This window comes from Euprymna scolopes, chromosome 20 (genome assembly GCF_053919585.1).
Source record: "Euprymna scolopes isolate OS-2025 chromosome 20, ASM5391958v1, whole genome shotgun sequence".
NCBI classification, from domain to species: domain Eukaryota; kingdom Metazoa; phylum Mollusca; class Cephalopoda; order Sepiida; family Sepiolidae; genus Euprymna; species Euprymna scolopes.
In genome coordinates, this window is record NC_136501.1 from 44,677,190 (window position 1) to 44,692,415 (window position 15,226).

A 15,226-nucleotide genomic window follows, 5' to 3' on the forward strand; every position below is an offset into this window, starting at 1 on the left:
CTGATCGTGCGACAGTGGAGATCTTCGCAACATCTGCGAGGGACAATTAGAGGATAACTCTGCATACGCGTTGTTTACCACGATTGAAGACTGTCTTTAAATGTGTTCAGATACAGCGAAAAAGTTCTACAAATGTTACGTCTGTCAACTGCACTTATTTTAATGATATCCTTACAGGAAGCGTAAAAACCTCACTATATATCCTATAAGAAATATTCGTAAAACGTTTTTTCTTTCTTTTATAACTAAGGAATCAACACTTATCAAAGCTCAAATGTCATTCAAGGCTATGAGTTAAATAAGTGGCCGGTGGGATTGATAAAACACTGTGATCGTTGTTAGTGATGGCGCTGATTAGACCGAATTTTATTAATTAAGGGGTCGATTCAATAAGACTTTAATCACATTCGACTTTAAAACGACCGTGTTGTAGTAAGCTGGGACGTAGCCCCGTGGAAAGGAAGTTCTAGGAACAAAACTTTACTCATGGAAGTTTCGTTTACTTTCATTGTGTTACAATTTATCAAAGTCCAAAAGCCACTCGAGAATAAAGGTTAACCGAGTGTCAGTTGGACGGTAAAGAAAAGTCGGATTATTGGTAATGTTGATTGTGAATGGGCAGAAGTTGGATATTTCAGAGGGCACTTCAACAAAATTTGTTATCATTAAATTTGAAAACGACCCTGTTGTTGTCAGCTGGCAATCAATCTAACGGTGTTGTGTTAACATGCTAAGACAATCTACTTTTCTTGCGTATGTTAACACTTTGCATACCATCCGTTAATAGATACGATATCCCGTTCGCCGTATATACAATAACAGAAATTTGTATTTTTTATTTTATTTGATGCTATAGTTGTGTCAAATGAAAACTCGAACTAAAATATATATTACTAACGTTAGGACTAGGATCACAGTAATAGGTATGTTTTCTGAAAAAACTCTACAATCATATCCTGGGGTTTGAGTTCTGTCTACAAAAATAACTTTCGCTTTAGATGTTCGCGGTTCCTCCAGGAATTGCATTTCTTGAAAGAATTCTGAGTACAAATATATCGGGTAAACCAATACTAACAATAGAATCTCCTGATTCAATCGATATAATGATAAGCAGATATATTCTGAAAGTACATTGGCCATACTTCTGAGATAATTATGGTTCGGTTGAATCAAACTCAGTTCAATAATATAGTTGTCTACGTTTGCGTTCGACATAAAATATTATTCCTACTTTTAAACATTACGGCAATATGCAACAACAAATGGTACAACTAAAAATATCAACGACCCCCAATAACATACATAATAATACACTGGGACAATTCCATGTTTGTACGTAATTAATCACCCTTAGTGATTCTCATTGTGTAAGTGGAGCTACCTATTTCGGAAATAAATAGACCTACCCAGATACAATAAATACAGTTACACCTAAACATCGCCGTAGTTATAAATGACGGTTTTGGCCGCAGAAACAAACAAATACTATCCGTAACCTTATTTTGTTCCTACACGTTTGTTAATAATTATTGTAATTCCAATAAGAGAATAGACCATATTTAAAGAGAGAGTTTTCAACATTTATTTATTTTGCATGTTATGATATAATATATTACATTTTTCAAGTATGTTTAAATTTATATATATATATATATATATATATATATATATATATATATATATATATATATATGTATATATACTAGTAGTTCAGCCCGGCTTTGCACGGGTTCTATGTACTGTTCATAGCTTTAGCTGTATATATATATATATATATATATATATATATATATATATATATATATATATATATATATATATATATATATAACTACTTCATTTACCCACATAAAATTAATATACGAAAGTATAGATTTGTGCGTAAACTTTAAGTATTTCCTTCAAAAGTGCTCAATACGTAGGTAGAGCTAGACGACCCATGTAAATTATGCCTTCATGAAAAATTTGCTATTCTGTACTTTAAATAACCTCAAAATCTATTAAACTGTAGAAGAGAAATAGCAAATAACTGTGTTCACAAAATAAAATTTACTCTAGGATAGCGATACAAAATAGTTTTAAAACTAACAAAAACAATAGAAAATAAACAAATAAATAAATTAAATAAACATGAATATACATAAACGATCACACATATATATGTATATATATATGTATATATATGTGCATTTATCTATGTACACATATGTATATTTATATAAAAAATAATGTCTGCCTTAAACCACTAACCTAGTTCTAAAACAGATCCTTTGTTCGATAAAATGCATGCCCATTGGCTGATAGAAAGGGGCGCGAAAGATACTAGAAAGCTGATTGGCTAACTAAAATCCTCAACAGAAGAGGACCATATAAATACGATAAACAACCATAGAATTCGCGCATAAGCCTGACGAATCCTAGAGTGGATAAAACGCCGAATATTCAGTGTAACTTAATCGCCATATATATTTTATAAATTACTATATATATATATATATATATATATATATATATATATATATATATAAAGATCCCGATTAAGTTAGTTTTGTGTTTTTGCAGTATGCCACTTAACGAGGGTTCGCTAAAGACTGATCTGCTCTGGCTTAGGGAGGGCGGTATGATGTTGAAAGACCCGAAACCGCTCAATGATCTAGGCCAAGAACATCACTGAAGATACCCTCGAAAAGGAAAAATAATACGAATTTAAGTACGCACGTTTGAATTTATTCTTTCTGCATACCAGTGACCGCCAGGAAAGACTAGATGACTTTCTAGGAACAGACTAGATGACGAATTAGAAAGCCAATTGACGGTGTGGAGAGACCACAAAAAGAAACATGTCTGGGTTAGCACCCCATCATGTGGAATTATTACTTCGCTATAAACACGAACAAAAGTAAACACTCGCAAGGGATCCCGAGAGGGGGAGAGGATGAGATCCCACTTGAAACGGCCTTACCGGAAACGAACAGCGACACGTACTTACGGACTACGAGTTTGATCTGCTTATGCGGAAAAGTGTGTAAGAATGTACGAGGCTTAAAAATTCACCAAACAAAAATGAAGTGTCGAGGGAGTACCACTCCAACGCAACGCACAGGCAATTCTCCTGGTCAGACGGAGGAGGAGCAGGGCCCGGAAGCTCACCATAGTGCCCAGTCTCTCCAAGCGGGAAACCATGCTCTCTTGACGTTTCAAAATAAAATAAAATGGCCCGCTGCTGTAGAGATTAAGGTTTGGCAGGGTTTTCACATGGACATCAGTGGTATATTGAACGCCGTCAGTAAAGGTCCAGCAGACAGGCGTCTCCAAGCAATGACTAAGATCATCTTCACATACGGTGCGGAACGATTCGGGTACAGGGAAAGAAGCGCTAAAGTCATGAAAGAAAACCGTAGAGAGAAAAAAATGAAAGAATTAAAGTCAGAATTAAGAACTCTTAAAAAGTCCTACAAATCTGCTCTTCCAAATGAGAAAGAACCACTTCAAGAACTCCGAGAAATAATTAGAGGTAGGATAAAGTTCATGCGCAGAGCTAAATGGCACAGGAAAAGAAGGAAAGAAAGGGCATGGAAGCGAGCAAATTTTCTGTCTAACCCATATGGCTTTACAAAAAATTTATTGGGCGAAAAACGCAGCGGGAAACTGGAAAGTAACACCGAAGAAATAAATGCATATCTTGAAAACATGCTAAGTGATCCTCATAGTGATCAAGCACTTGAAGATAACCCCCTGCTAATTACGCCCAATACACCTTCGTCGAACTTTTACTTAAGTGAACCAAGGTGGAAAGAGATGCAACAAGTTTTGAAAAAAGCGAAAGCAGGATCAGCCCCTCCCCCCGGGACCTAATGGAGTCCCTTACATTGTCTACAAACGTTGTCTGAAAATTCTCTGAATCCTTTGGAAACTACTAAAAATTATTTGGAGACGGGGACGGATAGCAGAACAATGGCGGTATTCTAAGGGAATATGGATATCCAAAAAAGGGGCAAGTACCATTAGTCAATTTAGGTGCATCTCCCTGTTGAACGTTGAAGGAAAAATGTTCTTTAGTATTCTGAATCAACGTTTATCAACCTTTTTAACAAACAATGGCTATATTGATACGTCTGTACATAAAGGAGGTGTTCAAGGAATACCAGGTTGCATTGAACACACAGGCGTTATTTCATTATTAAGAGACATAAAAAGAAACAGAGGCAATATAGCAGCAATATGGTTAGACCTTAAAAACGCATATGGTTCGATCCCACACAAATTAGTCGAACGGGCACTCATACGCTACCATATCCTCACCAAAATTTCCGAGCTCATTACATATTATTATAAGAGATTCAAAATGAGAACTATAGCTGAATCCTCAACTTCGGCTTGGCACTCTCTGGAACGGGGGATAATAACGGGGTGCACGATCTCAGCAACGTTTTTTGCCTTGACAATGAACATGCTGATAAAAGCGGCCGAGACAGAATGCAGTGGATTAGTAACGAAATCCGGATTAAGTCAACTGCCGGTTAGGGCCTACATGGATGATATGACATTAAACACTGCGTCGGTTAGCGGTGCACACTCGCTTCTAACAAGAATTGAAAGGCTTATAGCATGGGCGAGGATGAGCTTTAACGCTTCAAAATCGAGATCGTTCGTGTTAAAAAAGGTAGAATAAAGGACGAGAAATTTGAACTGGCAGGCGAACTCATCCCGACGATTGAGCAGAACCCGGTTAAGTGTCTAGGGAAGAGATTTGACGTCTCACTAAAGGATACAGCAATGATAAATCAGACTAAACTTGACTTAGAGAATTGGTTAAACAAAGTTGATAAATCTAGATTGCCAGGTCGTTTCAAAGCATGGATTTATCAACATGTAATTCTTCCCAAGTTGCTCTGGCCGCTGACTATATATAATTTCACAATGTCGACAGTTCGACAAATGGAGAAAAGCATAACAGTAAGATTACGCAGATGGTTGGGATTACCGCGTTCATTATCTGGTATAGCACTGGATGGAAGCACTAATGCACTAAAACTACCATTTGAAAGCCTCGTCGAAGAGTATAAAGTAGCTAAAGTGAGATCCTCCATGCAATTTAACTTCTCGAAAGACCCTAAGGTGGCAGGAGCTGCGATCGAAGTGTATACAGGAAGGAAGTGGAAAGCAAAGAACGAATCATCATTAGCAGAAGAACGACTTAAAACAAAAACATTATTAGGGGCGGTAGCGAAAGGTCGCACAGGGCTGGGTTTTTACCCAAGTAGTTCCGAAAACACAAGAAAAGACGCTCTCTTGCAAGAAGTCCGAAGTGGCGAAGAAGAGATAAGATAAAGGTTTAAGGGGGGGGATGACATTATTTTCAATTTAAAAGAAAATATGTAAAGTGAAAAACAAATTAAAAATTGAAAATAAAAAAATGGGTGGGGGAGGGGAATTACATCTTAAAGTTATAACTAATTTTAGACGTTAAGTATTTGATCGGGGTGGGACATGTTTTTATATACTAGTGGAATCGTCATTAGTCAATTCCTTTTTAAAGGTAAAATAGTCTGTTTAGTAAGTTTTTTAATCGTAAAATAGTTTGTTTAGTCTTTTTTTAATCGTAAAATAGTTTGTTTATTTTTTTTTAATCATGAAATCGTTTGTTTAGTCTTTTTAAATCGTAAAATCGTTTGTTTAGTCTTTTTAAATCGTAAAATCGTTTGTTTAGTCTTTTTTAATCGTAAAATCATTTGTTTAGTCTTTTTAATCGTAAAATCGTTTGTTTAGTCTTTTTTAATCGTAAAATCATTTGTTTAGTCTTTTTAATCGTAAAATCGTTTGTTTAGTCTTTTTTTAATCGTAAAATAGTTTGTTTAGTCTTTTTAATCGTAAAATCGTTTGTTTAGTCTTTTTTTAATCGTAAAATCGTTTGTTTAGTCTTTTTAAATCGTAAAATCGTTTGTTTAGTCTTTTTAAATCGTAAAATCGTTTGTTTAGTCTTTTTTAATCGTAAAATCATTTGTTTAGTCTTTTTAATCGTAAAATCGTTTGTTTAGTCTTTTTTAATCGTAAAATCATTTGTTTAGTCTTTTTAATCGTAAAATCGTTTGTTTAGTCTTTTTTTAATCGTAAAATCGTTTGTTTAGTCTTTTTAAATCGTAAAATCGTTTGTTTAGTCTTTTTAAATCGTAAAATCGTTTGTTTAGTCTTTTTTAATCGTAAAATCGTTTGTTTAGTCTTTTTAATCGTAAAATCGTTTGTTTAGTCTTTTTTAATCGTAAAATCGTTTGTTTAGTCTTTTTAAATCGTAAAATCGTTTGTTTAGTCTTTTTTTAATCGTAAAATCGTTTGTTTAGTCTTTTTTAATCGTAAAATCGTTTGTTTAGTCTTTTTTAATCGTAAAATCGTTTGTTTAGTCTTTTTAAATCGTAAAATCGTTTGTTTAGTATTTTTTAATGGTAAAATCGTTTGTTTAGTCTTTTTAAATCGTAAAATCGTTTGTTTAGTCTTTTTTTAATCGTAAAATCGTTTGTTTAGTCTTTTTTAATCGTAAAATCGTTTGTTTAGTCTTTTTAATCGTAAAATCGTTTGTTTAGTCTTTTTTAATCGTAAAATCGTTTGTTTAGTCTTTTTTTAATCGTAAAATCGTTTGTTTAGTCTTTTTAAATCGTAAAATCGTTTGTTTAGTCTTTTTTTAATCGTAAAATCGTTTGTTTGGTCATTTTTAATTGTAAAATCGTTTGTTTAGTCTTTTTTAATCGTAAAATAGTTTGCTTAGTCTTTTTAATCGTAAAATAGTTTGCTTAGTCTTTTTTAATTGTAAAATCGTTTGTTTAGTCTTTTTTAATCGTAAAATCGTTTGTTTAGTATTTTTTAATGGTAAAATCGTTTGTTTGGTCATTTTTAATTGTAAAATCGTTTGTTTAGTCTTTTTTAATCGTAAAATAGTTTGCTTAGTCTTTTTAATCGTAAAATAGTTTGCTTAGTCTTTTTAATCGTAAAATAGTTTTAGTCTTTTTTATCGTAAATCGTTTGTTTAGTATTTTTAATTGTAAAATCGTTTGTTTAGTCTTTTTTAATCGTAAAATCTTTTGTTTAGACTTTTTAATCGTAAAATCGTCTGTTTCGTTAAATTTTCAGTCTTTCGCATCTAATGCGATAGTTTTTATTTTTGTTTCGTTTCTCGTACAAGGCGTTAATATAATACGGTTTAGTTATTTGTTTCGGAAAATGTATGGCAAAATACACAGAAAATATAGGAAAAGAAAAAATGGAGTATTTCCCACCCCGATAGACCAATTTACAGATTTGTTTATCGGGGTGGGAAATATATGTACATATGCACAAAGGGAGGGACAATGAACTTAGTTTTTAATCGTGTGTAATTAGTTAATTTCGTTAGTCTTCGATTCTCCGTAATAAATGTTTAGTTTTCGGTTTTTTAAGTTTTCGCGAAGACGTTTTTTTTTATTAATCGAGTTAGTTTTCGTATTTATTTCTTCACAGGGAGAGTATAGATTTTTTTTAAATAGCATGTATATATTTATATGTGTGTATATGAATATCTTTTTGTTTTAGTAACCCATGTTAATCGATTAGAGTTTTTAAACGAGTAGTATTGGAATAACAATTTTAAACGTTAATCAAAACGCGTAGAGATTTTATTTTTATAATAGTAAATTTGTTTTAGTCGCGTAGTTTTTATTCTTATTTTTTAACGAATTAGTGCCAAGGTAGAGAAATGAATTCTATACGTTAAGTGAAACATGTAGGGTGTCTTATTTTGATGTTATTCTTTTCATGATTATTTTTCCAAGTGACTAGTAAGCGTGGATCACCTTGGCCGACTCGAATGCACTCGCCCGCCAATCTTTTATATAAAGAGCCCGATTAATTTGACAATTTAGAAGGTGCTTGTGCAGTATAGGTCCCATTTGACAATTTTAAGGTGCTTGTGCAGTATTGATTTCATTTGCAAAATTTAGACGGTGTTTGTGCAGTATAGGTCCGATGTGAAAATTTTGAAGGTGCTTGTGCATTATAGGTCTGATTTGACAATTTTGAATGTGCTTGTGCAGTATAGGTCCGATTTGAAAAATTTAGAAGGTGCTTGTGCAGTATATATGTTATAATATGCAAGTGACCTCACTAGCATGTAGCTTCATTATCAGATTCCATTAGATTAATATACGAGCATTGTTATAATATGCAAGTGACCTCCCTTGAATGAAGTTTAATTGTCGAATTCCATTAGATTAATATACAATGATTGTTATAATATGCAACTGAACTCCCCTGAGTGTAGCTTCATTGTCGAATTCCATTAGATTAATATACAATCATTGTTATAATATGCAAGTTACCTCCCTCTGATGTAGCTTCATTGTCGAATACCTTTAGAATAATATACAATCATTGTTATAATATGCGAGTGACCTCCCTTGGATGTAACTTCCTTTTTGAATACAATTAGATTAATATACAATCATTGTTATAATATGCGAGTGATCTCCCTTCGATGTAGCTTCATTTTTGAATACCATTAGATTAATATACAATCATTGTTATAATATGCAAGTTACCTCCCTCTGATGTAGCTTCATTGTCGAATTTCATTAGATTAATATACAATCATTGTTATAATATGCGAGTGACCTCCCTTGGATGTAACTTCCTTTTTGAATACCATTAGATTAATATACAATCATTGTTATAATATGCAAGTGACCTCCCTTGTATGTAGCCTCTTTGTTGTATACTATTAGATTTTTTTACACAGTGATCACCACTTATCAAGGTCCGGAAGCCACTCAGGGATAAGGGTTATTGCAAGTACATTACGTTAGTGTGGAGATTTGATGAAGTGTTTACTGAAGGGGGCGGTTCATTAGATTAATATGCAATCATTGTAATATTATGCCAGTGAACGCTCTTGGATATGCCTTATAGCTGGATATTTGTACTAGCATAATACCCAGCGTTGCCGGGGATTGTATAAAAAAGGTGGATATATGTACTAGCAAGATACCTGACGTTGCCTGGGATTGGATCAAATAGGTGGGATGTTTCATAGGAGAATACCTGCGATCGGATTAGATAGGTGGATATTTGTGCTAAGAGAATAGCCCATATAGGAATATGGTGCGATTATGTCGTAAAATCATGGAAAATTATTGTCCAAATTAGTAACATATCCAAGAATTATGAAATACGATGACATGCGAGTTATTTGTTGGTGTGTTTGTAATGAAATATCACGCCAGACAATACCAGAAAATAATTATTTTAGCAAAAGGAAAGGATATTATGTGGGTTAAATTATAAAAACGATTGTCGAAAATAGTAACATATCCAAAAATTATGAAAAGTGATTATATGTAAGTAATTGCATTGGTGTGTTTATAATGAAATGAACAGCCCAGATATAGTCTTAAAGTTAATATTTTAGTAAGAGGGGGTCGATTATGTGGGTTACATCATTAAAAATGATTTTAGAAATTAGTAACATATACAAGAAAAGTGAAAAAGTTATGTGATTGATGTGTTTGTAGTAAAATTACCAGTCAAGACAATGTCTCATATGTATTATTTTAGTAAGAGGAAGGGGATTATGTGGGTTAACTCATGAAACATGATTGTCGAAATTAGTAACATATCCAAGAATTATGAAAAATAATGAAATGTTAGTTATTTGATGTGTATGTTTGTAATGAAATAGACACCCTAGACAATGTTGCATGGTTGTTATTTTAGTAAGAGAGTGGCGATTATGTGTATTAAATCATGGAAAATGATTGCCGAAATAAGGAACATATCCAAGAATTATGAAAAATGATAAAATGTGAGTTATTTGATACGTGTGTTTATCATGAAATAACCAGAGACAATGTCTCAAAGGTATTATTTTAGCAAGAGGAGAAGGGATTATGTGGGTTAAATCATGAAAAACGATTGTCGAAATTAGTAGCATAACCAAGAATTATGAAAAGTTATTAAATGTAAGTTATTTGATTGGTGTGTGTATAATGAAATAAACAGAGCAGATATTGTCTCAAAGTTAGTATTTTAGTAAGAGGGGGTCGATTGTGTGTGTTAAATCATAAACAGTCATTGTCGACATTAGTAGCATATCCAAGAATTATGTAAAATGATTAAATGTGAGTTATTTGATTGGTGTGTTCGTAATGAAATAGATAGCCTAGACAATTTATGGAAGTTATTATTTTAGTAAGAGGTCGCGATTATTTTGGTTACTTCATTAAAAATAAGTGTCGAAATTAGTAACATATCCAAGAATTATGAAAAATAATATAATGTGAGTTACTTCTTTGGTGGGTGTGTAATGAAATAACCAGCCATACAATGTCTAAAAGTTATTATTTTAGTGATGGAAGGGGCGATAATGTGGATTCACTCATGAAAATTAATAGTCGAAATTAGTAACATACTATAGCCTATGTATCAAAGTTTTTTTTTTATTTTAGTAAGAGTGGCGGCGATAATGTAAGTTAAATCATGTGATATGGTTGTTGAAATTAGTAACATATCCAAAAATTATAAAAAATGATGAAATGTGAGTTATTTGGATGATGCGTCTGTAATGAAAAACCAGCCAAGATAATGTCTCAAAGTTATTATTCTATTTTAAACAGGTGAGCGATAATGTGGGTTCAATTGTCGAAATTTGTAACAATCCAAGAATTATGGGATTTAACGAGATACGTCCACATATATATTTACAGATTACCCGGAGTCACCCTGGATTCAATGAGATACATGCAAATGTATGCAAGCAGAATACACGGTCGCCTGAGATGTATTGAGATAGATGCAAATATATACTAGCAGAATACTTGGCGTTGCCTTGGATTGAATTAGATTGATTGAAATATATACTAACAGAATACCTTGCGTCACTCAGGATTTAATGAGATTGATTGAGATATATACTAGCAAAACACCAAGCGTTGCCCGGGATTGAATGAAATAGGCGAGAATATATATTAGTAAAATACCTGATATCTCTTGGGATTTGATGACATAAATGTATTGTATATTACCCGTCCTTTCATATACATGTTATAAATGACCTACCCTAGGTAAGATACAATAATTTCATATGTGTAATACCCGTCTTACGTAGGTAAAATATTCTTTTGTTCGAAATAACAAATGATACATAAACATACAAAATTCCTCTCTCATAAGAATAACAAATATATTACAAAACCAAATTCAATTTACTCATTGTTTATACGGTCCCGAGCAACGCCGGGTAGCCCGGCTAGTATATATATAAAAGTGAAAGTGTCTGTCTGTGTGTGTGTCTGTCTGTGTTTGTGTCCATTTCCCTACGCAATAACTCTGTCAATTTTCAGTCTACATCTGGAAATTTGATATACAGCGTACTGAAATTTAGGAAAACCTTTATAATTCATTTTTAGCCAGAAATCTGTCTGTTAAGGGGTCAAAGTTTAATTATTTGACCTTTAAAAACTCTACCAAACTCCTCCGAGAATTTTGGGTATAAACATTTGAAATTTTAGATCTAGATTACTTGGACATGGATCTTACTTAATAAATTGATTTGAGCGCAAAACAATAAATGTTCAGGGGTCATAATAGAGGTCAAACTTTTTAAAAAAAAGTTCGACCTCTTCGGTCCCTACCAAATTACTCAGACAATTTCTGGTCTAAACATTTGAAATTTGACATAAAAGGGTATCCAGAGATAGGGCAAGCTTTTTAATCAGCTTGTGTCGAAAATTTGAGCTACTAATATATAAATGTATGTATGTTTACATGTCTGCCTAAAAGTTTCGTCAGCCGCGACGAATTTTCACAAGATCAATATCGTTTTCGAGCTAGACCCTTTACACGACAAATATCGAAAAAATTAGCTAAAACATTAATTTCTTCACCCTCAACTGGGCACTTTTCTCCAGGGAGGGGTAGCTTTTTACACCGATATTTCCGAAAGTCATCCCTCTTTTCGATTATCTAGCCTTATATTTAAATGTAAGTCACTTCCTGTTTGGCGGTGGTTTTAACAGCAAAGACATCACGTTTTTTCCTCGTTCTTTTCCTTCTTCGAGGTACGGGTTCGAGCCTGACTTCCTACTACCACTTTTTTTTTTTGCTCAATACACCCCTTCAAACTCCCGGGCAACGCCGAGAACCCATGCTAGTATATATATATATATATATATATATATATATATATATATATATATATATATATATATATATATATATCCGTGTGGCTGTCTGTGTACATTTCCCTTCCAAATAACTGTCAATTTTCAGTTTACAGACTCGACATTGGGAATACGAGATATTAAGATTTAAAAAAATGTTTTTGCCTGATTTTCTGTGAAGGGGTAAAATTTCAACTTTCTGAGAACTCTACCAAACTCCTCCGCAAATTTCGAGGCTAAATACTTGAAATCATAGATATAGGTTACTTGGATATGGATCTAACTTTATAACTTGATTTGAGCCCAAAATGATAAATGTTTATTTGTCAAAATTTGGGTCAAAGTTTACAAAACAATATTATCTCTGCGGTCTCTAACAAATAAGTCAACCAATTATTGGTCTAACCATTTGACATTTTACATAAAGTGCATTCAGACATAGGGAAAGCTTTTTAATCGTTTTTTTTTTCTGAAAATTTGGCTTCCAACGGGTCAAAGTTCAAAAGATTTAACATTTGCGGTGTCTAGCAAACTATGTAGCCAATATTGGGTCTAAACATTTGAAATTTTGCTTAAAGAGTATTCAATCTTTCAGCGAGCTTGTTAATCCGTTTTGGGGCAAAAATTTGGCTGCCACGAGGTCAGTTTTAACAATTGACACTTGCAGATTCTACCAAACTTCTTCGACACGTTTGGGTCCAAACACTTGGAATTTTAGATGTAGATTACTTGGATATGGGTAAGACATTTTAATTTTATTTGAGCCCAAAACAATAAATATTAATGAGTCAAAATTATGGTGAAATTAAAAAACAAATGACCTCTGCGGTTTCTAGCAACTTTTGTCTACAGTAGTTTAGGAAGCCTATTATATAGAAACGCATAATATATACATATGCATACTGTTTAATATATACATATGCACATAAAGATGTATGAACTGCTAGTATACATAATCTAAAGAAGCTTTGATTAAAAAAATGTAAAAATAAAGAATTCAGTTTAAATTCCCGGAAAAAAAAACTAAATTTAACCTATCGCAGAAAGTCGTTTCGGAAATGTACAAACAGGACAGCTGTGACATACATGGCTCTCCAATGGAAAATACCACTTCACCACTTCACCAATAACAAAATATAGAACAATACAATTATATTTTATACTAATAAATATAAAAATAAAAAAATAACATATTAATCTCTACAATTATATAAATGTAACTTTGTCTGCGTTGTAAGTTCGCTCCTTATAGACTCTGAAACGGCTAAACAGATTTTCTTTAAAAATTACTGAACTTAAGTATATAAGTCTGGGAATGATCTTAGTTAAATTTTCTCTTAGAACACCCCCGATAATCGATAATCGAAAACGTTATTTTAATTTATCTATCATCTATAAAGCCATTTTCCATGTCGTCGCTTAGCAACAATAGTAGAACAACGGGCCTTGAACAATCTACTGTGGGTAAGTTGATGGCGTGTTTTTTGTTTTGGTTTGGTTTTTCTTTTTTGCATGAAGTGTCCTGTAGGTTTAAACTCCGCACGTAAATTTCTTAATGTCTTTTTTCGTTAAGAAGTTTATATAAAATAATTTTATAAAAGAAACAATACGTTCTTTAGAGTACAATGTATAATAACATATATGTTTGGACTAAGTTACTGCAAGTAGGCATGTGAAGCTTCCTCCCGGGCGATTTCACGGATTTCGATGACAATAAAATTATAGGAGTGTGAAATATTCGTTGATCATTATTCAATCCCAGGCAATGTCGGATCTCACTGCTAGTAATATACAAGCAAATTTAATAATAAGATTACAATATCTATTCTGCGACATGTAAACTAGCATATAAATGCTATGAGAATAAAAATGCATAAAAGCTTAAGTACTTTTGGTACACAACAGGCAAATAGATAAAAGGAAGGACACCTAACCAATACAAAACCATTATATAGTCTTAAGAAGCATTGAGTAAAAAAATAAAAATAAAGAATGCAGTTTAAATTCCTGAAGAAAAACAACCCCTAAATTTAACCTATTGCAGAATTTATATATATATATATATATATATATATATATATATATATGTATATATGTATATATATTAAGTAATGTGATTTACAATTTAAAAATTAAAAAATAAATTTTTAATTTAAAAATCAAATTTTGATTAAATTAAAAATCAGTTTCATAAGAAGGAACAACAACAAAATCAATTATCTGTACGATCGTTTCGGAAATCCGTGCTTTTTATTGTGGTATACATGATGTTATGTAGAACAATTATACATAGTTTTTTTTTTTGTAAGCACGGTCTCCTCATCAGCAAATTTAGGAGGATTTTTATTGAATTTAAAAGACACCATAAATAAACCTAGCATTAAAAGTAAGGCAGATGAATCTGAAAAAATTGAAATAAAAGGTTTGGATTTAAAATTTATAAGAAAATTAATATGGGTTAGAGATAGAAATGAGTAGAAAAAAAAATATATATTTGAATTTACATAATAAATTTGATTTAAAAATATATAGAGATAGTTACCTTTTAGTTTTCTTTTTTTGAAATCAGGAACTGTGTTTAAAGTAGTCATTTAGATGTTTGCTATAGCTTTTATTTTATTGAATGATGAATTTTAAAAGTGCGACGCTCGTGCAATAAATTGTTTCCGTTAGCGTATTTTTTATTTAAAGACGCTACAGTTAATATATATAGAGAGAATATTTATTTTACAAGTTTTTAAGGGGAGATAATTGTCATGTGTTATTGACTTTATTTATTATTTGATTTACGGGTCTAAGGTAGGTAATTGGTCTAACTTAATTTATTAGAAAAAAAAATAATTGTAATCTATTTTTACTAATGAGTAATTTTTAATGATTTAAGGTGGTTTATATTTATTAAATTTAAACCAACGTTTATGATTACATGTCAGAAGCTCGTGTCTTAAATTTAATAGTTTGGTTGTACTTTTTATATCTTCATATTTAAAAATTTTTAGGGTTTCTTTTGTACATAGTGCACAAAATTTATCTCCTGGTTTATATGA